This window comes from Coregonus clupeaformis, chromosome 23, assembly GCF_020615455.1.
Source record: "Coregonus clupeaformis isolate EN_2021a chromosome 23, ASM2061545v1, whole genome shotgun sequence".
Lineage (NCBI taxonomy): Eukaryota > Metazoa > Chordata > Actinopteri > Salmoniformes > Salmonidae > Coregonus > Coregonus clupeaformis.
The window spans coordinates 499,263-523,482 of NC_059214.1; the positions used below are offsets into that span (position 1 = coordinate 499,263).

Below are 24,220 nucleotides of genomic sequence, written 5' to 3' on the forward strand. Positions count from 1 at the left end.
TAACTGGATTTTTTATGCTAAGGTCAACTATATACAAAGAAACATGCGGCCAGAGCTGCTCTGTGTGTGTGTGTCTGTCATCTTATTTGTACAGGAATTTTGCCCGTCTGTCCTTCTGAGTGGCAAACCTCTCAATGACCCTTTGATTAAAGTCAGGAATGTCCCTGACAAGTTTCTTCTCCATGGAGAGCATGGCCAGAGCGTTCAGGCGATCCTGTGTCATGCTGTTTCTCAGGAAGGTCTTGATCCTTTTCAGTGTAGAGAAGCACCTTTCTGACTCAGCAGTTGTCATGGGTGTGGTGATGAGGATCTTGAGGAGGCTGGCAGTCTCTGTGAAAGTGCTCTGAAGGTTGTTCTCCATGAAGAACTGGTACAGGGGCACTGCACCACTACAAGCCTTGAACTCACTGTTCTCATAGATGAGGGACAGTTCGGTTTTGAGCTTGGCCTTGTTCAACATGGGGTACGCCTCCACGGTTGTTTCAAGCGCTGTATCGGGGAACTTCACACTGTGTTGTGGGAACAACTCTCCGTGCAATAGTGTTGCGCTGATGAGGTGCTGGGTGAAGGAGAACCTCTCTTTGGCATGACTCAGGATGGTATCACATACCTGTAAAAGATACATCATCAGCTTTAATTTGCAATTAAGCTATTTTGATGCAAGTGATCCTGACTGACACATGCCTATGTCCAACTCAAGTATATGATTACCAAGGTGCTGATTGTTCAGGGTTTTGGCTACATACTACCAGGCCTGAAAAAAGTTCTAGGGGGAAACACTGACAATTACATCACAACTTACCTCTATAGCCAACCTCTGTTGTTCTCCTGGTCCCAGCATCCTCCGTCGCTTGATGGGCTGTTGCTGCTCGTCAGATGCGCTGTCCCCACACAAAGAGGGAATTGAGGCCCTGGGTCCAAAAATAAAGTTTAATTTGATAACTTGCAATCAGACTTCTTAACTCACTGTAATTCCCCCTCAACACACAACCAGTGACTTTATATATATATATATATATATATATATATATATATATATATATATATATATGACAGAGAGACAGACAGACAGATAGTGTGTATATACACACAAACTATGTCTAGTAACTGCTTTTAACCTGTGATGTACATAATTAACTGATGTTATTACGTTTTAAAGCCTTTTTCTATTACATTTGTGAGAGGGATGCAACATCATTTTGTTCTGCTGTGCACTTAGCAATAAAGTTAATGTTCAATAACAACTAGGCCTCTTCTAGAAATTGACCTGGTGGACACCTGAATAATTATTACAAACTGTGTAGTACTTTCCTGCATTATTATCAACGTCTGATTGTGTCTTCTCTTTCCTTTTAAAATACTAAAACAAATATAATTGTGACGGCTCTATGATAATCACTCACTTTGATGACCAGACACATTTAGGCTTTTAAACTGTTGTAAGTGAACTATTCATCTTTCTAACAACATCTTTATCAGCCAATAGTAAATATAGTTATTTACCTGATTGTTAGCATGCTGTCTGTGAACCTCTGGACAAGTGCTTTAATGAAGACAGGGTCGATGTTCCTCTTCTGCAGCTGGCTGAAAAGCATGTCCACATTTGGCATGATCTTGTGGAACAGTGCCAGAAAAAAACAGAAAGCCTCGTCTTCGAGCATCCTCACAAAGCCCCCGCCTCTCTGACAGTCGGGGCATCAAAGTTCCCAGAGTCTCTGATGGTCTGGAAACACGTTAGGAGGTCATCCCTGTACTCGTACACAGTGTTTACAGCGCGACTGTGGAAGTTCCACCGTGTTGTAGAGGCTCTGGGAGTCTATGCGCAACCACTTCGTCAAGCACGGTGGTTCGCTTGGGAGACCTGGAGAAGAAAGCAGAAAATCCTGCAAGGTCGGAAAAGAAAGTGCCGATCCTGGGGATGCGTGAAGTAGCCTGCTGCATGATGAGGTTCAGCTGATGTGCATAGCAGTGGACGTAGTGCGCATTTTCGTACACATCCACTATTTTACGCTGCACTCCGCCGGTGGCTCCCCTCATCACACTTGCTCCGTCGTAAGCCTGGGCAATAAGTTTGGCCTTTTGTCCATGTGAGAGTATGGTGCTGAGCCTCTCCAGCAGCGCTGTAGCGATGGTGTCGGCGGTTGCGTTCTCGATCAAAATGAACTCGAAAAACGCTCTTGGACGTTACTTTTAGCATCGATGTAGCGTATCACAAGCACCAACTGGCAGTGGGTGGAAACGTCAGTCGTCTCGTCAGCTTGAATGGCGATAAAATCAGCACTCTTTACTTCCTCCAGGATGTAATCCTTAAGCACTGACAGCATACAGTCCAACAGCTCGTTCTGTATCGTCTTTGACGTGCCCTTAAAAACGGTAGCTGTCTTCAGGTGCTCCTCCAGCACACTGTCGAGGAGGCAACAAAATCCACTAAGCCCCGGAAAATGCCGGGGTTGTCCGAGAGTCAGTCTCCTCGTGCCCACGCAAGGCCAACTCAAAAGCCCCACAGAACTTCACACAATCGATAATTTTGGATAGAATGTGCCTGTTTTTATCCACCTCCTCATTGTGTTTCCTCACCGCAATCCTGTGGCCGTCATCCAGCTGCGTAGCAATGTTCACCCTTCCTAATACAGCTAGCTTTACAGAGTTGTCCATGTGTGCCCTGGTGTTCTCATGTTTCTTTACCTTCTCTGACAGGTGCTTCATATCCCTCACTCCGGTACCTGTCCATGCTGAATCTGACCCCGTCGTTTTTAAAAAGCAAGCACGGAAAGCAAAATAAAGCATTAGCATCAGTGCACCCAGCTAGCCAAGCCTTCCTGGTGTACCAGCTACGGGAGAAGCCGCGCATATACTGCTTCCCTTTCTCGCTAGCCTGCTGTCTGATTGAGAGGTCAGGTTGATCTGGGCCCAGCTCTTTCACCCGAACTTTCTCTGACAAAGTTCTCCTCTCAAACGGATCTTGGAGGAGAGATTTCACCGAGTTAGGGTTGGGTCTTGGAGGAGTAACGTTTGCGCTCGCCATTGTCGTCTAGTAAAAATGGCGCCACTGGAGCCCGGTCCTTATTTTATCAGGGGCGAGCTTGGGGCGATAAAATAATCGCCCTCCTTGGATTCGAATTAAAATCGCTGATTAGCTACATTTTATGTCATACATTCATATCTTAAATTAGCAATTGGCTTAACTGCTACGTAGACCCGCCTCCTCGGGGCACTTTCTGTATCGCCCAGAGCTGACGAGGCGTTTGACAGGCAGAGGAAAGGTTGCGAATATGATTTTCTATCATATCTTACACATATTACTGTGTGCATTCCATATTTCAAACACACAAATATTGACATACTGATGTTTTTATTATTATTATTATTATTTTTATTTATTTTTTATTTTATTTTTTTAAATAATTTTATTTAAGGGGGCGGCGCCCTAGCGCCCTCTATCGGCCAGCCGCCACTGATGCTAAGTAGTTGCAAAGTTGCTCATTAGCTAAAATGTTAAAGTTATCCATGATGTGATTCAATAATGCAACCTTTGCAGCTAACAAAAACATATGGAAATGTCTGCTCTACCCAAAATTACAACCAAATAATTGCAGCCTTACCACAAAAATGGAAGAGGAAAGTGGAAGGGGGAGAAAGTAAGGAACTTGTCTGTCGGCCTTGCATTAAAGAACATAATTGGTTAAGGAAAACTGTGATAAATAAAAAAATATATCCGTTTCATTTAAGGACCAAAGGATTGACAGCCGTCCCATATAGATTGCAAAATAGTTGGGAAGAGATTTTTGACGTACCGATCCCATGGCATAGTGTTTATGAACTGATATGCAAAACGACACCGGATTCAAAACTTAGAATCTTTCAATTTAAATTATTATATAAAATTCTTGCTACCAATAGAATGTTATTTATATGGGGGATACAATCTTCCCAGCTCTGCAGATTTTGCTGCGAAGAGACAGAATCATTAGATCATTTGTTTTGGTTCTGTCCATTTGTAGCTTGTTTTTGGACACAGGTCCAGGAATGGCTAAAGGATTGCAATATTTACCTGGAGCTAACCCTGCAGATAGCACTACTGGGTAATCTGAAAAGTCATAGTCAATCGATCAATAACATAATACTATTAGCAAAAATGTTTATTTTCAATTTACAATCTGTAGAAACAATGAGAATAGAAAGGTTCAGAACTTTTGTAAGACATCACAGTACAGTTGAAATATATATGGCAAATAGAAATCCTATATGGATGGTGTTAAAAGATAGATGGGAGGTGTTGAATGGAATTGAAGGATGGGACTAATAACAAATAATAACAAGATAACTAATAATTTAGGCACGCTGTGTCCATAATAAGTGTATAGGTTGTAGGTTGGGAGCTTTTGTGAAGGAGCACAGTTAGAAAGATACGGCATATAGAAGCAAACCGGATGGACATCATGAAAATGATCGGAGAGGTTGAGAGTAGAAGAAGTTCAGGAGAAAGAACAAACAAAATGTAATTATTGTAAAATTGACTGTGTCCATAAAATGTAGATAGTAAGTATAAGCTGGAAGTAGAGGCCTAAGCATTGTTGTTCACTAGTTTACTCCAAGTAGGGAAGGGGTGGCGGGGTTGGAAAGTAAAAGGGGAATATATATATATATATATTGAGGATATGTATATATATATATATATATATATATATAAAACATGGGGGATTGGAAGTGATGCAGACAATTACATTGATGGAAGTTACAATCTATCTGCAATATTAAGCTGATCTACCCCCCACAAAAAAATAAAACATGCAACCTTTGGATCGCATTATACGCCCAACCAACCACTCTCCTTTAGTTTTTGGCTTAAGTAACCATACCAAACGTAACATATCATACTCATTTGAGTGTCACAGATTCAAGCTTACTCTGTTATGTCTAGTCTTTGAGTCTTTCTGTCACGTTGACAAGAAGCGCTCAAGAATCTGCGGCGTTGTGTTGTTTTCTAATTCTCATCATACCTTACGTGCAGCAGCGTGTTCACGATCGAATCTTCCCGCACCAGTGTGATTAATAAAGAAAACAGACTACACAGGAAATCAGTACAGTGCCAAAAGTTGGTGACTGTGTGCATCTGGCAGCACATACGCACAGCCACATGTGGTTGTTACTCACTGATAAATAATACGTTTCCTTCACAAATGTAACAGAGATCAAGCTCACAGCATGGATCCGTGAAATAGAAGTATCAGTATGCAATAAAACACCTAGGCAAGGGGTATGAGATGAGATATAATTTCTTTAATATGAATACAACTCCATTTGGAAGCAATAGTTTACAGCATTTTCTGTATTGTACAGCATGCCCAACGATATGAGACACTTTTTTTTCTCTTCACACTATTCACCAGGACAACTTTAACTTACAGTAGGTAACTATAATGCTGCGTCAGATTTCAGCTAGGTATGATAAAGCATAGGCAATAAACATTTGCATTGGCTGTGGTTATGAGGCGTTGACAGATACCAAGGTATGGTTTTGTTGGATGCATTTTATGTAACTTTTATCCAAATGATGCTGATCATTTCCTCTTGTTTAACTTGGACAAAATGATGTTGTATTTATAGTGAAAAACCTCTAGGAGGAAATTGTTCCGCAGGGGAGTTTCACCTCAGAACAAACCATCAGAAAGAGGAAGAGTGACATCAATAAACGTAAACCTTCAGGGATTCAGTTCTTGTTTAAGACTCAGGGGTCCAACCAGTAACAGTTGGAGCAAAGCACCTTGAGGTCAAAACAAAGATGAGGTCAAATTCTTGATTTCAGATTCTATAAGAATCATAAGAGGACAAACGAATTAATGTTTTTAAAAGTAACATAAAAAAACAACAGGCACACTCGTTAGATGTGGTAGGTTTCGCAAACCACCACGGATTACAAAGGGAAATCCAGCCGCGACCTGCCCAGCGACGTGAGCCTACTAAATAAGCTAAATGCCCTTTATGCTCACTTTGAGGAAAGCAACATTGAACCATGCATGAGAGCCCCAGCTGTTCCGGATGACTGTACGATCTCGCTCTCCGTAGCTGATGTGAGTAAGACCTTCAAACAGGTTAACATTCGCAAGGCCGGTGGGCCAGATGGAATACCAGGCCGCGTACTCGGAGTATGCGCTGACCAGCAGGCAAATCGCCATGAAATGCTTTGAAAGGCTGGTCATGGCTCACATCAACACCATCATCCCAGATACCCTGGACCCACTACAATTCGCATACCGCCCCAACAGCTCCACAGATGATGCAATCTCTTTTGCACTCCATACTGCCCTCACCCACCTGGACAAAAGGAATACCTACAGTTGAAGTCGGAAGTTTATATACACCTTAGCCAAATACATTTAAACTCAGTTTTCCACAATTCCTGACATTTAAACCTAGTAAAAATTCCCTGTCTTAGGTCAGTTAGGATCACCACTTTATTTTAAGAATGTGAAATGTCAGAATAATTGTAGAGAGAATTATTTATTTCAGCTTTTATTTCTTCCAATCACATTCCCAGTGGGTCAGAAGTTTACATACACTCAATTAGTATTTGGTAGCATTGCCTTTAAATTGTTTAACTTGGGTCAAACGTTTCGGGTAGCCTTCCACAAGCTTCCCACAATAAGTTGGGTGAATTTTGGCCCATTCCTCCTGACAGAGCTGGTGTAACTGAGTCAGGTTTGTAGGCCTCCTTGCTCGCACATGCTTTTTCAGTTCTGCCCACACATTTTCTATAGGATTGAGGTCAGGAATTTGTGATGGCCACTCCAATACCTTGAGTTTGTTGTCCTTAAGCCATTTTGCCACAACTTTGGAAGTATGCTTGGGGTCATTGTCCATTTGGAAGACCCAAGCTTTAACTTCCTGACCGATGTCTAGAGATGTTGCTTCAATATATCCACATAATTTTCCTTCCTCATGATGCCATCTATTTTGTGAAGTGCACCAGTCCCTCCTGCAGCAAAGCACCCCCACAGCATGATGCTGCCACCCCCTTGCTTCACGGTTGGGATGGTGTTCTTCGGCTTGCAAGCTACCCCCTTTTTCCTCCAAACATAACGATGGTCATTATGGCCAAACAGTTCTATTTTTGTTTCATCAGACCAGGGGACATTTCTCCAAAAAGTATGATCTTTGTCCACATGTGCAGTTGCAAACCGTAGTCTGGCTTTTTTATGGCGGTTTTGGAGCAGTTGCTTCTTCCTTGCTGAGCGGCCTTTCAGGTTATATCGATATAGGACTCGTTTTACTGTGGATATAGATACCTTTGTACCTGTTTCCTCCAGCATCTTCACAAGGTCCTTTGCTGTTGTTCTGGGATTGATTTGCACTTTTCACACCAAAGTACATTCATCTCTAGGAGACAGAGGGCATGACAGCGCCTCGACCCCTCAGGAGGCTGTTCTACAGCTGCACCATTGAGAGTCTCTTGACTGGCTGCATCACCGCTTGGAACGGCAACTACAAGGCTGATGATGATGATGATGCGTTTTGCATCATATGATAAGTTACACTTTGCTTCTTGAAAGTCCAATATCTTGAAAACTTGACTGTTGACATGGAAAACATGTTGGGACTTTAGTGGATTTTTCCTTTAAGGTAGGTTGGAGAGGTGACGATGTGTCTTTGGCTCTGAGAGACTTCATCATCTTCACAGTGTTCTTTGAGGAGAGGCAGCAAGACTGGGAGACTTGAGAGAACATTCTGTGAGACCCTTTTCCTTTCCCCGTTACAAATCTCCAACCGTCATTGACAGTCTATCCACCCAGATCTGGTCTCTCTCCATTTCTCCTCAGACGCCCACATCCACAACCCCCTCGTCCAGAACTCTTTCGTCAGTCGACTCTCTCCCAATCTCCTCCATCTTGACCTGCTCCAGTGTCTGCCAGGAGTCCACTACCTGGTCTCGCCTGATTGGCTCCCCACCACTACGACCCTGCTGGGTGGCGCCTCCCTCTTTGGAGTAGATCCCAGCGACTCCGCTGCCCTGGCTGCTGTGCCTGCCTCTGTCCTGCTCCAGCTCTGAGGGGGGCGCTGTGAGGGGAGGAGGGACGTGTATCTACAGCTGCACCACCTCAGGACAGATGGTCAGCTTATCACAGCACAGCTCTGCCTTAGCAGTGAGGAGGCGGGGCATGTCAGAGCCGGGAGAGGAGTCACAGAGGTACTGGGGGAGGGGAAGAGAGGGTGGGGGGGGAGAGGTGGTGAGAGAGAAAGAAGGTAACTTAATTGTCTATTGCTTTATCCCAACCACCCTTAGACACACACCCACCAACAGAGAGGATGGATGGTACACCGGATATTACTGTTGTGCAAGCGGCTATGAAGCCTACCTCCTGAATGTGTGCAGGCAGCTGGATGGAGGGGTAGAAGGCGTATTTGAGGACTCTGTAGAACCTGAAGGCAGCGTAGGAGGGAAGCAACACAAGCAGGAAACACACCACCATGGAGACCAGGAAGTACAGGAAGATCTGCCAGTACGGGGTGTCACCTGAGGACGAGGACACACAGTCACACTTTACAGTGTCCTTATTGTGTAAATACTCCTGTAAAACACACACACTCTCTCTCTCTGGCATCTCTACACACACATTATACTTACTCACACTGATACAGGTAGGTTACACACACATCAAGCAAATCTCCAAGTGTTTAGTGTGAAGTGTTCATTCCTACCCTCCGTCTGCATGCACTGTGGTGCCGTGTTGCCACTAGTCTTGTTGTAGTAGTCATAGCGAGACTGGACCATGACACAGTACCACGTCCAGGCCTCCAGCTCAGGCAGAGTCACCAGGTTGTTGCTGAATCGTAAAGAGTCCACCACTTTAGGATTCAGACCCTGATCATACAATAACAACATGTTATAATCAGACCGGTTTGGGATACACTGCCCTGTCTTGGACTACTTACAGTAACTTAGGGTTACTGAGGGGAGGCCCAGGTTATAGCAGTCACAGGGTTACTGAGGGGAGGCCCAGGTTATAGCAGTCACAGGGTTACTGAGGGGAGGCCCAGGTATCTTTAGTTACAGCAGTCACAGGGTTACTGAGGGGAGGCCCAGGTTATAGCAGTCACAGGGTTACTGAGGGGAGGCCCAGGTTATAGCAGTCACAGGGTTACTGAGGGGAGGCCCAGGTGTCTTTAGTTACAGCAGTCACAGGGTTACTGAGGGGAGGCCCAGGTTATAGCAGTCACAGGGTTACTGAGGGGAGGCCCAGGTTATAGCAGTCACAGGGTTACTGAGGGGAGGCCCAGGTTATAGCAGTCACAGGGTTACTGAGGGGAGGCCCAGGTTATAGCAGTCACAGGGTTACTGAGGGGAGGCCCAGGTTATAGCAGTCACAGGGTTACTGAGGGGAGGCCCAGGTTATAGCAGTCACAGGGTTACTGAGGGGAGGCCCAGGTTATTGCAGTCACAGGGTTACTGAGGGGAGGCCCAGGTTATAGCAGTCACAGGGTTACTGAGGGGAGGCCCAGGTTACAGCAGTCACAGGGTTACTGAGGGGAGGCCCAGGTGTCTTTAGGGGCCATAGAAAAAGGCAGAAGGCTGAGCCAGTACCTGAGGGTCATCAGAGCGGCTCCAGTACAGGATGTGGTAATACAGGAAGGGGATATGATCCTTCATGGAGCCCTGGGTGCTGGTCAGGGGGCCAGAGATGTTCACTTCCAGCTGGTTCCCCACAGGAGCCAGCTCCACCCTGGATGGTGGGCCCAACGAAGCTAGACGGGGAACAACAGATAAGACCAAAATAAACTCACTAATCATCACTAGTTCAAATCAAATCAAATGTTATTGGTCACATACACGTATTTAGCAGATGTTATCGCGGCTGTAGCGAAATGCTTGTGTTTCTAGCTCCGACAGTGCAGTAATATCTAACAATTTCACAACATATACCCAAATCTAAGTAAAGGAATAGAATTAAGAATATATAAATATATGGACGAGCAATGTCTGTTGCAATTCAGACAACCCAGAGTGTAGGGAATGATTCTTGGTGAAGGACAGATTAACTGTTTGTCTATCTGTGCTAGTTGTGTGTGTGGCTGTGTTTTTTTTAAAATTTTATTTAACCTTTATTTAACCAGGTAAGACCCATTGAGGTTAAAAACCTATTTTGCGATGGCGACCTGGCAAGAAGGCAAAACAGGGAAATAGCAGGGTGTTTTTTTACAGAAAAATACTAAATACACACAAAAGACAAAGTGTCACAAGTTCCAGATATATTTGAAGATTAGAAACATCTGCAGCTGTCCCAAACAGTGTCGTCGCTCAGCGTCTTAAATACAGGCAAGGACACTAACTTTAATATCTTTTGAAGCATGTTCCAGGATGAAGGGGCATTATGGGAAAAATACTGTTTCCCCATCTCTGTTCTAGCTTTAGGAACAGACAAGGACAGCAGCGACTGTGAACAAAGACTGTATTGAGTGACTGATCTGGTCAATAAGGAACAGAGATACAAAGAGAGTTGTCCTCAGTGGTGGAAAAAGTACCCAATTGTCATACTTGAGTAAAAGTAAAGATACCTTAATAGAAAATGACTAAAGTAAAAGTCAGCCAGTAAAATACTACTTGAGTAAAAGTGTAAAAGTATTTGGTTTCAAATATACTTAAGTATCAAAAGTAAGTGGAATTGCTAAATTGTACTTAAGTATCAAAAGTAAAAGTATAAACCATTTCAAATTCCTTATATTAAGCAAACCAGACGGCACAATTGTATTTTTATTGACGGATAGCCTGGGGCACACTCCAACACTCAGGCATTATTTACAAACGAAGCCTTTATGTTTAGTGAGTCCACCAGATCAGAGGCAGTAGAGATGACCAGGCATGTTCTCTTGATAAGTGTGTGAATTGGACCATTTTCCTGTCAAAATGTAACAAGTACTTTCTGGAGTAAAAATAACATTATTTTCATTAGGAATGACGTTAAAGTAGGCAAAAATATAAATAGTAAAGTACAGATACCAAAAAATACTACCTAAGTAGTACTTTAAAGTATTTTTACTTAAGTACTTTACACCACTGGTTGTCATATCAATGCTTTGTACACAAAAGTGTCCCAGTGCTTTAGCCTCCTGGTCCATTGCACCATAGCAAGTGATGTAGCATTTGTAATAAACCTTAAAGCCCCATGATGCACCGTGTCCAGAGATAAGGTACTTGCTGAGGCCTGCATATAGACAATATAACCATAACCCAGCACCGATACCAAAGGGCTTTGAACAAGATCCTTTCTGACTGACATTGAAAAGCAAGATTTGTTCCTAAAATATAAACCACATTTCAACTTCAGTTTCTTGGTCAGGTTTTCAATGTGCTGTTTAAATCTTTAAATCTAACCAAATCCCAAGATCCTTATAGGAGGTGAGCCTGACCCTATCAATTTGCTGGCCTTTTATAGTTCAAATCTGCAAGTGACTCCATCTGGTTACTTTCAGAGAAGAGAAAACCATACATTTCCATGTTTTCCTTGCATTAAGCACAAGTTTCAATTCGAAAAAGCTGCCTCTGAATAATTGTGTCATCCGAATACAGATGGAGATTTGCAGAGTCAACCGTCTTCCCTATATCATTTATATACAGTGTAAAAAGGATCAGACCTAAAATTGAGCCCTGGGGAACTCCTTTTGTAAGACTTCGAAACTCAGATGTCATACCCTCCTGTGCTACACACTGTTCTGTCAGAACAGTAGTTTTGGAACCAATCCAATGCATCAACACTTAAACCAAAGTGTTTTAGACTATACAACAGCAGGGCATGGTCAACAGTGTCAAAGGCAATAGAAAGTGAAACAGTGATTTGTCTTGTCCTGAGCATCTAGAATATCACCTACAACCTTACTGCAGTAATTGTACTATGATTGGCTCTAAAACCTGACTGGAATTGAGATAAAACGGAGTTATTATAAAGTCTTTCAACTGTGAGTTTACCAGGTTTTCCAAAACTTTTGCCAGTGCAGACAGTTTAGATATGGTCGATAGTTATCCAACTGGGACGGATCTCCACTCTTATGTAAAGGCGTGACGTAGGCTGCTTTCCAGACTTTTGGGATGGTATTAATCACCAATTAAAGATTTAATATATGAGTGGGGGGCAGCAATAAACTCTGCACCAATTTTTAGAAAATAAGGGTTCAATTCATCCGGGCCAGACGCTTTCTTCATTTCAATAGATTTTAGTGCCTTCACAACTTCTGAAAGCTCAATCAACACACGTGTGTGTGTGTGTGTGTGTTGATTGGTGTGGGTTGGTGTGTGGCTGGGTGTGGGTTGGTGTCTGGCTGTGTGTGGGTTGGTGTCTGGCTGTGTGTGGGTTGGTGTCTGGCTGTGTGTGGGTTGGTGTCTGGCTGTGTGTGTGTGGGTTGGTTGGTGTCTGGCTGGGGGTGGGTTGGTGTCTGGCTGGGGGTGGGTTGGTGTCTAAATATGTGACTGTTTGAAACTGTGTCTATTTTCCTGATATCTTCTCTCATTTAGTTTATTTTTCATCTGTGCCCAAGTCTGTCTGCCTTCTCCCATTCCTCTCTCACCGTCTATATGAGGGCAGAAGTCTTTGTAGACCCAGTGTGAGTGGAGACCGCCTGCGCTGGCTCGGACTCTGAGCATGTACCTGCCCAGATAAAGCAGATCAGAACCTGTGAGGTCACAGCGGGTGTGTGTGGTCCCTTCACACACACGGCTCCAGTCCTTCTTCATCTTCATCTCGAAAACCCTGTTGGGGAGAGAGTGAGCGGGTCAGTGATGAGGCAGTCTTGAAATACGGTATAGTATGTGACATGTAGGAGGGGTGGGGGGGGGGTGAAATACGGTATAGTATGTGACATGTAGGGGGGTGGGGGGGGTGAAATACGGTATAGTATGTGACATGTAGGGGGGTGGGGGGGTGAAATACGGTATAGTATGTGACATGTAGGAGGGGTGGGGGGGGGGTGAAATACGGTATAGTATGTGACATGTAGGGGGGGTGGGGGGGGTGAAATACGGTATAGTATGTGACATGTAGGAGGGGTGGGGGGGGTGAAATACGGTATAGTATGTGACATGTAGGAGGGGTGGGGGGGTGAAATACGGTATAGTATGTGACATGTAGGAGAGGTGGAGGGTGGGGGTGAAATACGGTATAGTATGTGACATGTAGGAGGGGTGGAGGGGGGTGAAATACGGTATAGTATGTGACATGTAGGAGGGGGGGGGGGGGGTGAAATACGGTATAGTATGTGACATGTAGGAGGGGTGGAGGGGGGTGAAATACGGTATAGTATGTGACATGTAGGAGGGGTGGGGGGTGAAATACGGTATAGTATGTGACATGTAGGAGGGGTGGAGGGTGGGGGTGAAATACGGTATAGTATGTGACATGTAGGAGAGGTGGGGGGGTGAAATACGGTATAGTATGTGACATGTAGGAGGGGGTGGAGGGGGGTGAAATACGGTATAGTATGTGACATGTAGGAGGGGTGGGGGGGGTGAAATACGGTATAGTATGTGACATGTAGGAGGGGTGGGGGGGTGAAATACGGTATAGTATGTGACATGTAGGAGGGTGGGGGGGGTGAAATACGGTATAGTATGTGACATGTAGGAGGGGTGGGGGGGGTGAAATACGGTATAGTATGTGACATGTAGGAGGGGTGGGGGGGGGGTGAAATACGGTATAGTATGTGACATGTAGGAGGGGTGGGGGGGGTGAAATACGGTATAGTATGTGACATGTAGGGGGTGGGGGGGGTGAAATCCGGTATAGTATGTGACATGTAGGAGAGGTGGGGGGGTGAAATACGGTATAGTATGTGACATGTAGGAGAGGTGGGGGGTGAAATACGGTATAGTATGTGACATGTAGGAGGGGTGGGGGGGTGAAATACGGTATAGTATGTGACATGTAGGAGGGGTGGGGGGGGTGAAATACGGTATAGTATGTGACATGTAGGAGGGGTGGGGGGGGTGAAATACGGTATAGTATGTGACATGTAGGAGGGGTGGGGGGGTGAAATACGGTATAGTATGTGACATGTAGGGGGTGGGGGGTGAAATCCGGTATAGTATGTGACATGTAGGAGAGGTGGGGGGGTGAAATACGGTATAGTATGTGACATGTAGGAGGGGTGGGGGGGTGAAATCCGGTATAGTATGTGACATGTAGGGGGGGGGGGGGGGTGAAATACGGTATAGTATGTGACATGTAGGAGGGGGTGGGGGGGGTGAAATACGGTATAGTATGTGACATGTAGGAGGGGTGGGGGGGTGAAATCCGGTATAGTATGTGACATGTAGGAGAGGTGGGGGGGTGAAATACGGTATAGTATGTGACATGTAGGAGGGTGGGGGGGTGAAATACGGTATAGTATGTGACATGTAGGAGGGGGTGGGGGGGGTGAAATACGGTATAGTATGTGACATGTAGGAGAGGTGGGGGGGGGGTGAAATACGGTATAGTATGTGACATGTAGGAGAGGTGGGGGGGGGGTGAAATACGGTATAGTATGTGACATGTAGGAGGGGTGGGGGGGGTGAAATACGGTATAGTATGTGACATGTAGGAGGGGTGGGGGGGGTGAAATACGGTATAGTATGTGACATGTAGGAGGGTGGGGGGGGGTGAAATACGGTATAGTATGTGACATGTAGGAGGGTGGGGGGTGGGGGGGTGAAATACGGTATAGTATGTGACATGTAGGAGGGGTGGGGGGGGTGAAATACGGTATAGTATGTGACATGTAGGAGGGGTGGGGGGGGTGAAATACGGTATAGTATGTGACATGTAGGAGAGGTGGGGGGGGTGAAATACGGTGATAGTATGTGACATGTAGGAGGGGTGGGGGGGGTGAAATACGGTATAGTATGTGACATGTAGGAGGGGTGGGGGGGGTGAAATACGGTATAGTATGTGACATGTAGGAGGGGTGGGGGGGGTGAAATACGGTATAGTATGTGACATGTAGGAGGGGTGGGGGGGTGAAATACGGTATAGTATGTGACATGTAGGAGGGGTGGGGGGGGTGAAATACGGTATAGTATGTGACATGTAGGGGGGGGGGGGGGGTGAAATCCGGTATAGTATGTGACATGTAGGAGAGGTGGGGGGGTGAAATACGGTATAGTATGTGACATGTAGGAGAGGTGGGGGGGTGAAATACGGTATAGTATGTGACATGTAGGAGGGTGGGGGGGGTGAAATACGGTATAGTATGTGACATGTAGGAGGGGGTGGGGGGGGTGAAATACGGTATAGTATGTGACATGTAGGAGGGGTGGGGGGGGTGAAATACGGTATAGTATGTGACATGTAGGAGGGGGTGGGGGGGTGAAATACGGTATAGTATGTGACATGTAGGGGGGTGGGGGGGTGAAATCCGGTATAGTATGTGACATGTAGGAGAGGTGGGGGGGTGAAATACGGTATAGTATGTGACATGTAGGAGGGTGGGGGGGTGAAATCCGGTATAGTATGTGACATGTAGGGGGGTGGGGGGTGAAATACGGTATAGTATGTGACATGTAGGAGGGGTGGGGGGGGTGAAATCCGGTATAGTATGTGACATGTAGGAGAGGTGGGGGGGTGAAATACGGTATAGTATGTGACATGTAGGAGGGGTGGGGGTGAAATCCGGTATAGTATGTGACATGTAGGAGAGGTGGGGGTGAAATACGGTATAGTATGTGACATGTAGGAGGGGTGGGGGGGTGAAATACGGTATAGTATGTGACATGTAGGGGGTGGGGGGGTGAAATACGGTATAGTATGTGACATGTAGGAGAGGTGGAGGGGTTTGTGAGTGCATCTGGTGACTTACGCTATGTACTCTGCAGTGAAGGTAACAGCGTTGCCTGTGGTCGTCTGGTCCCAGTCCCATGTCAGTATGTACTGTGTGTTCAGGGTGAGCAGAGTCAGGTTCTGAGGTAGAGACAGCTCTGCAACCACTGAAACACAGCGAGTAAGACAGGCAGACAGGGTCATTAAAGAGTTATTCACTGTTTGGTGGCGTATTGATTACACGTTATATGATGGGAGTTGGATATAATCAACTGATTCGGCAGCAACTTTGAAGTTAAAACAGCCTAACCATTTGCATACTTTAGGCCAGCGGTTCTCAACTGGTGGGTCGAGGTTTTCAATGTGTCTGAGTAAAAATAATAGTGAATAAATACTCCAGTCTGAACATAAACGACTTAAACCTGGTAGAACGTGTGTAGAAATGATAATGAATTTACATTTGGAAATCATTTAATCTCTGAAGAATTTTTCTTCAATCATGTTTTTTTCAATATAGAGCTATTAGCGGCACTATTATCAGTGAGTTTATTAACATTCATCATCAAGAATAAGGGTAAAAGTGTATTATTGACAATGAAAGAGATGGGAATGTTGTTCCCTTGTCATATAAATTGCTACATTTACTATCAATATAGCATTAAAAATAGTTTCCCAGATTTTATTTTGCCGATTATTTTTCGCGATGCGAATATTGGGTCGCGGCAGAGACAACCTGGTTCAATTTGGGTCATCAAAGTACTGAACTATACTCTACTTTTCTCTTTCTTGTGCTGTACTCCACTTTACTGCGTTGTCCAAACTTGTGAACCCAACTATGATTTCCCATTGTAGCCAATTCAATATCAGAAATTCCCTTACCAATTTTTTCAGAAATTCCATTAACAATTTGGTAATGGAATTATGAGTTTTAAATCACTTAATAATTCATAAACGAAATTGTTATCAGTAAAAACACTTGTTACTTCTGTGAACTTTCATTACCCTCCCTCATGAAAGAGAACAATTAGAAAATACACTACATGCTCGTCGAACATCTCATTCCAAAATCATGGGCATTAATATGGCGTTGGTCCCCTCTTTGCTGCTATAACAGCCTCCACTCTTCTGGGAAGGCTTTCCACTAGATGTTGGAACATTGCTGCAGGGACTTGCTTCCATTCAGCCAGAAGAGCATTAGGGAGGTTGGGCACTGATGTTGGGTGATTAGGCCTGGCTCACAGTCGGCGTTCCAATTCATCCCAAAGGTGTTAGATGGGGTTGAGGTCAGGGCTCTGTGCAGGCCAGTCAAGTTCTTCCACACCGACCTCGACAAACCATTTCTTTATGGAACTCGATTTGTGCACGGGGGCATTATCATACTGAAACAGGAATGGGCCTTCCCCAAACTGTTGCCACAAAGTTGGACACACAGAATCATCTAGAATATCATTGTTTGTTGTATCATTAACATTTCCCTTCACTGGAACTAAGGGGCCAAGCCCAAACCATGAAAAACAGCCCCAGCTCATTATTCCTCCTCCACCAAACTTTACAGTTGGCACTATGCATTCGGGCAGGGAGCGTTCTCCTGGCATCTGCCAAACCCAGTTTGCAAATACATGCTAGAACGTGCCAATAGGATCTAACTCGCGTGTGCTTGGCTCTGCCAACTCAGACTAATTTACTCCCATTGGAAACGACAGGCTGTGGTCCATCTTGGGTTAGTTAAACAAATATTTGGTTACTCCTTAGCCCAAGGACCTTACATGTTTTGTTTAAAGCGCAAATTTGCTCGAAAACAAAACAGCCAAATACTCCATCTAAACGTGAATCGATTCACAATTGCAGTACGGTTCTAGAAACAATTCCCTTTACTTTCATATCACATCAAATTAATTTCACAAACGCAAAATATACACTGTTTAAGGTACACATTTGCAACGTGTCTGTTTCCTCACAGGTGTTCCGAGACGCAGACAGCTAACTAATTAGCACAGGTAGCGCTGTAACGTGGAAATATAGCCGTGTGGGAACTTTAACCATATAAAGGAGAGTATCAATTTAACATTTAGTTTGGTTTTAGTTCTTTCTAGCCGATATTAAATATAAGGTCCTTATGCCTGCAAAACCGTACCGCACACGATGCGTGTATATATAACGTTCAGACCGAGCGTCGCGGTTAACAAAATGTTCCCCTACAGAAGACTACCTCGTCCAATGACTTGTGTGTAATGTAACGGAAAGGAGAGTCAACAGCTACCTATCTGTGTGTAAGTAAATTCACTCTGGCTGTCTATTCCAATTTCAGAGCGCTCTCGTCTGAGTGTGCCTGAGTTCACATTAACTGATGAATTTACCAACGCTGAATATGACCGGTGTCCGTAAACGTCTGCAAAAAAACGTTATTAAATTGTTGCCAGCAGCACAGTCACCAAACGCCCTAGATAACATGAAAACAGCCTAACCAGCTCTGCCAGCACTCCAGAGTGAATTTACGAACACACCCAGAGGATGCAAAGACGTAACAATTGTATCCTTATATCATCCCAACTCCGTCCTAAGGTAGCCATCCCTTACAGGGATCTAACTACAGCTAAGCTAGCTAGTTACTGTACTTACCATTGGTTATTGAGAGAGACCAGAGGAGAACGAGTGCAAAGTTCATGATGAATAATGATTATTTTACAAGGAATCCAACGGTACGTTTTCACCTTCCCACTCCCAACTTTAGTTGCTGTGGTCCAGGTTCCACGGACATCGCCTTTTTATCTTCTTCTTTTTCTTCTTCTTCGATGAGATTTAACGGCGGTTGACATCCAATTAACGTTGCATTCCCGCCACCTCCTCCTCCTCCTTTTCATTATTCTTTTTCTTCTTCTTCAGTGGGGTTTATCGGCGGTTGGCATCCAACATTGTGGTGCATTACCGCCACCTACCGTACTGGAGACAGGGAGAAACTAAATCCCACCTGCCAACCCCGTTTCTCTTAAAAAAGATAACTAAATATTTGAGATTATATCTAATGACGCTCTACTCAATATACTCTTTAAACTAATTTCCTGTATCCCCTTCTCCCTCATACTACATCTCATCCTCTCTCTTTCCCTCTGATACTGCCCACACTGTAGCAATACATGTTCCACAGTCTCTATTTCCTGGCAATAATCACACTTTCCTGATGGATGCTTTCCTGTCACGTTTAATGTCTTCTTTAACTGGCCGTGTCCCACCCTTCATCTTGTAAAAATAGCCTCCTCTCTTCTGTCCCTTCCTGCCGTCCTCCCCTCCCCGACATTCCTCTGTACTTGAAATAAATGCCTTCCCTTATTATCTCTATTCCACTGCTCCTGCCATCTCTGCACCATCACTGTATATATCAGTCTTTTTGCCTCTGCCTTGCTCATTGAAACTACAACATCAACATCCCCACTACTAAGTGCTTGTTTAGCCTGTTCATCTACTGCCTCGTTCCCCTCCACCCCCACATGGGCTGGGACCCAAGTAAATCTTATCTGAATACCTATCTGTCTAACCCTGCCATGGGTTTGTAGTACCTCATAAAGCAGGTCTTGTCTGCTACGTGAGCTAAAGGACTGGACACTCATTAACACTGTACATGAATCAGAGCAAATAACTACTCTGTCTGCCTTGACTTCCTCCACCCACTGCAAGGCCAACAGTATGGCCATTAGCTCCGCCGTATATACAGCCAGATGATCTGTAATACGTTTCCTGACTTCCACCCCACATTCCTGCACTACAAATGCTGACCCAGTACGTCCTGTCCTTGGATCTTTTGAACCATCTGTGTAAATAGCCACAAAATCCTGATACACAGTTTCCAGACGTCTCTTAAAGAAATTAGATGGATCAACACTCTCCCTATCTTTCTTTAGTCCCTCCAACACTTCTAGATCAACTACTGGAGGCGGGAGTAGCCATGGTGGATTTACAGGAATAGCTACCGTTGGACTAAACTCCCTTCCATACAGTCCCTTCTCCTTCGCCTGGGTATTACCCACCCACCCAAAGCTCATGTTCGGTCTTCGCTCATGTTCCCAGCATGCCTGTAAAATCCCTTTCGCAGGATGAGACACCCCATGTCCTTGTAGGTTGACCCAGTAATTCATTGCCAGCTGATGTCTCCTAATCTGCAACGGCATATTTACATTTACATTTTAGTCATTTAGCAGACGCTCTTATCCAGAGCGACTTACAGTTAGTGAGTGCATACATTTTCATTTTAATACTGGACCCCCGTGGGAAACGAACCCACAACCCTGGCGTTGCAAGCGCCATGCTCTACCAACTGACTACATATCCCCCATCTCCACCTGTAATGCAGCCACTGGGGACGTCCGAAACACCCCACTACATATTCTGAGTCCTTGCCCCTGTATGACATCTAGCCTTTCCAGTGAGGTCCGGGCTGCCGAACCATATGCTATACTTCCATAGTCTATTACAGATCGGATCAATGCAACATACATGGTCTTCAATGAGGAATGCCCAGCCCCCCCACTCCTTCCCCGTCAGACGGCGCATCACATTTAGCACCTTCTTACACTTTCCCACCACTCTCTCAACGTGTTCTGCCCAGGTCAGTCTAGTATCAAAGTATACCCCAAGGAACCTGAAGGCCCCCACCCTCTCTAAGTTTCTCCCATGTAACCTCAAACATACCTCATCTCCCACCTTCCTACTGGTAAAGAACACTGTTTGAGTTCTCTCTACAGAGAACCTGAATCCCCACATTAATGCCCACCGCTCTACCTCATCAATTGCTTCCTGTACCTTCCTGACTATGTATGGCACATTTCTTCCCCTCTTCCATAAGGACCCATAACCTGTAAATAACGACCCCACCTCCTCCTAGACTGGAATACTCCCTTATACTTTGCTTGAAAAAATAAATAAACAAATAACCCACCATCTAACACTACACTCACAAAAACTATACTAATAATAATAATAACCCCACCCTACTCCACTATTTAAATCTATTTATTCCTACTTCATGCCAACAGCCTGAATGGATGGGACACCACCACTTAACACACCCTGTAACTCTTCTGATGTCAAGTCTCGCACACCCAAATACCTCTCTGCAGCTGAAACCACAACCTCTATTTTCTCTGACCTGCAGTACAGTTGATAACCATTGCTATAAATGCTAAAAATCCAATCTTACTGAAACATACAGTACTGTATATCACTTGTTGGTTTATCCCTCTGTACTGGTACATATCTACTACTCACACCACTCCTCTCAGGATCCCTCCCCCTTGATCCATCTTCCTCTACTTTCTTCACTGCCTCAGCATATGCCAACTTCTGCACTACTCTAACCCTGGAAACCTCAACCTGCCTCTCTTGCACGGGACATTTCTGATCCCCAGCCCCCATGGTCACCCCTACAATTAACACATACCACTACTTTCCCCAATGCTACACATTCCTTTGTCTCATGCCCTTCTGCACACTTCTCACACCTAGGAACCTCCCTCCTACACACTGCGGCCACATGCCCATAAGCTTGACACCTGTAGCAACGTAATGTATTCGGCATAAAAGCTCGTACCGGATAACTTATATATCCTAACATCACTTTGTCGGGCAAAGACTCAACATCAAAACTCAAAAGAACAGACAATGTCTCTTCTGTTTCACCACTCACGCCCCCCCTGTCTGCGTTGCACCAAACGACGAGCATCACAAACACCGGGAATCTTCCCCTTCAGTTGGACAACTTTTACATTTACTGCTACTCCTGAGACATCACCGGATAGGCAGGGTTAGAGGATGACCACTTAGTACCCGCAGGGCAGGTCAGAAGTTACCTTGGCTTTAATATCTGCACTTGCAATGTCATCGTGAGTGAAGACTGATTCCTCAGCGTGTGTTAGCATTAGTAACTGTATTAAAACCTGAAATGTTTATTTGTAAATATGTTGCATGATGTATCTGATCAATTCCGGATGTATCTAATAATATTTGCAGGTTGAACATGGTGAGATTGTAGACTCCTAAATTGATAGTGCAGTTTGTTTAGGCGATTTTACATCTAACTATCTACTTCACATAATGATATTAGTCTTTGGTATTATTGTGTGTAGCTACTTTTGCTAGCTACCTAGCTAGCTAACCAGCCCATAGAGAGAGCATTGCATTGTGGATTTTGTAGTCGACCTGAGCTTCAACGGATTTCCACAACGATTTTCACGTTGCTATAGTACCAACCTTATTATAATGCCAGAATGAAACATTTGTTCACAAAAATAAAGTGTTATTTAACACTGTAAATTATAGAAAAGAGTGGTTTTGGGTGGATTTTTACTTTAACTACAATTTCACCAATCTGAAATGGTGGCAGCTTCTCACACTATGCGATTAGATCTCCACTTGAAATTCCAGAAACCGATGGGTTGGGCCAGAGTCAGAACACACGTGGGTAAAGCGGCGTTTAGAAAAATGTTAATTGGCTTTGATACTCTGATTGATTAGAGATGATGCAATCGCTGATGACTTTGTTTTGTACAACACCCCTCATTTTGATGTCACCACAAATGAATTCAGTCTCAGACTGAAGTATGTAGCGAACGATAGAACAGCGAAATAATTCAGTTTCAGTCGTCAGGCAACCAATAGTACTGATTACGACTATACTAAATGATTACATAAAGTATTCAGACAAATATAATTATGTTTTTTACATCATGAAATTGTTAAAGTAGATATTACCTCTAACTAGTTCTCAAGAGGTTGTGCTAAGTTGCTAACTTGAATGTGAGAGCCATTATCAAAAGTTACATTAGGTTTACAAGTACTTTGGGGTTATATATTATCGATGTTCACAGACAGCAATAGAACTGCTGGCTAATATTAATGAGCAAACATCGATGTCAGCACCCCCACCCCTCTTCTGTGGTTGAGATGTGGTCTGGTTGTTATCAGCCATTTGCCAAGCTGATCTCCCCTAGCGATAGAGAGAGGGAAAGAAAGATATTTACAATATTGATTATTATTGTTTTAATTATGTTAATATTGTTAATCTCCAAAGTAAGCTTTGGCAATATATAAATTGTTAAGTCATGCCAATAAAGCAAATTGAATTAAATTAAAATAGAGAGAGAGAGAAAGAGAGCGAGAGAGCGAGAGAGAGAAGAGAGAGAAAGAGAGCGAGAGAGAGCGAGAGAAAGAGGAGAGAGAGATATAAAAGGTGTAGTACCCCCGACTCTATACTCCACAGCAGTCTCCTGGCCCCTAGAGACGGACAGTCTCCTGGCCCCTAGAGACAGACAGTCTCCTGGCCCCTAGAGACAGACAGTCTCCTGGCCCCTAGAGACAGACAGTCTCCTGGCCCCTAGAGACAGACAGTCTCCTGGCCCCTAGAGACAGACAGTCTTCTGGCCCCTAGAGACAGACAGTCTCCTGGCCCCTAGAGACAGACAGTCTCCTGGCCCCCTAGCAGCGTTCATACTACTTGATGTCTCTCTACATTGTAGGCCAGAAAAACCCCCCTGTCTAGCCAGGGCTAGAGTTGTAGCTTGGCCTTGATGTCCTGAGAGGTCGTGAACGCCAGTCATTGCTTTGAGTCTCAACAACTCTGGTAAGACGTACTTGAACTTTCTCCAGTTTGTGTGACTCTCCTTAATGACACGATACAGAACTCCCTCTCTTAGGATCAAGCGGTCCCACTGCTTCATCGGAAACAACACTTTATAAGAAACAGCACGTTGGTCTCGTATGGTGGGCCGTTTCTTATTGAAGATGAAAGGGTTGACCTTGGAAATCACAGAGTCTTGCTGCTGGAGATCTCAAAGTTCCTCGAGAGTGTTCAGGTAAAGTGCCAATCCCAGGAGAAAGCAGCTGTTGGATGTTGGAACCAAGCTGGATTGTTTGCATCTAGGTTGAACATTCCCAGTAGATATGGAGCTGACATATGGATTTCACTTCATCAGTGGTCAAGGAGGTTAAGAAGCCCACCAGAAGGCATCTTGGACATCATCATTCAGTGTCCCAACAACCTCAGACAGAAGTGCTTGGTAGGACTCCATCAGTCTCTGTGCGACAGTCACTGCGAAGGGGTCGCGTCTCAGTGCATTTGCTACTGTATTCTTGCTGCCTGGGTTACGCTTCAAATCGAAGTTGTACGGTGCCAGCTTGGCAACCCATCTTTGCTCGCAAGCGTCCAGCTTGGGTTTTGTCATGATGTACGTTAACGGGTTACCATCTGTGCAGACAGTGAACTCGTACCCCTTAAGCCAGTGACTGAATTTCTTACACACGCTCCATTTCAGCGCTACAAATTCAAGTCTGTGTACCGGATACCTTCTCTGCGACTTACTCACAGTCTTGCTCGCAAATGCTGTGGGCCTTGCCTTATCTTCACCTTCAGGCACTTGACAAAGCACAGCCCCGAGACCATCCAAAGAAGCGTC

General features: G+C 44.6%; 1 pseudogene; it reads right to left on the minus strand.

The window, feature by feature from the left end:
• Positions 1 to 7,497: 7,497 nt before the first annotated feature.
• LOC121536176 lies at positions 7,498 to 18,631 on the minus strand (annotated as a pseudogene).
• Between the last annotated feature and the right edge of the window lie 5,589 nt (positions 18,632 to 24,220).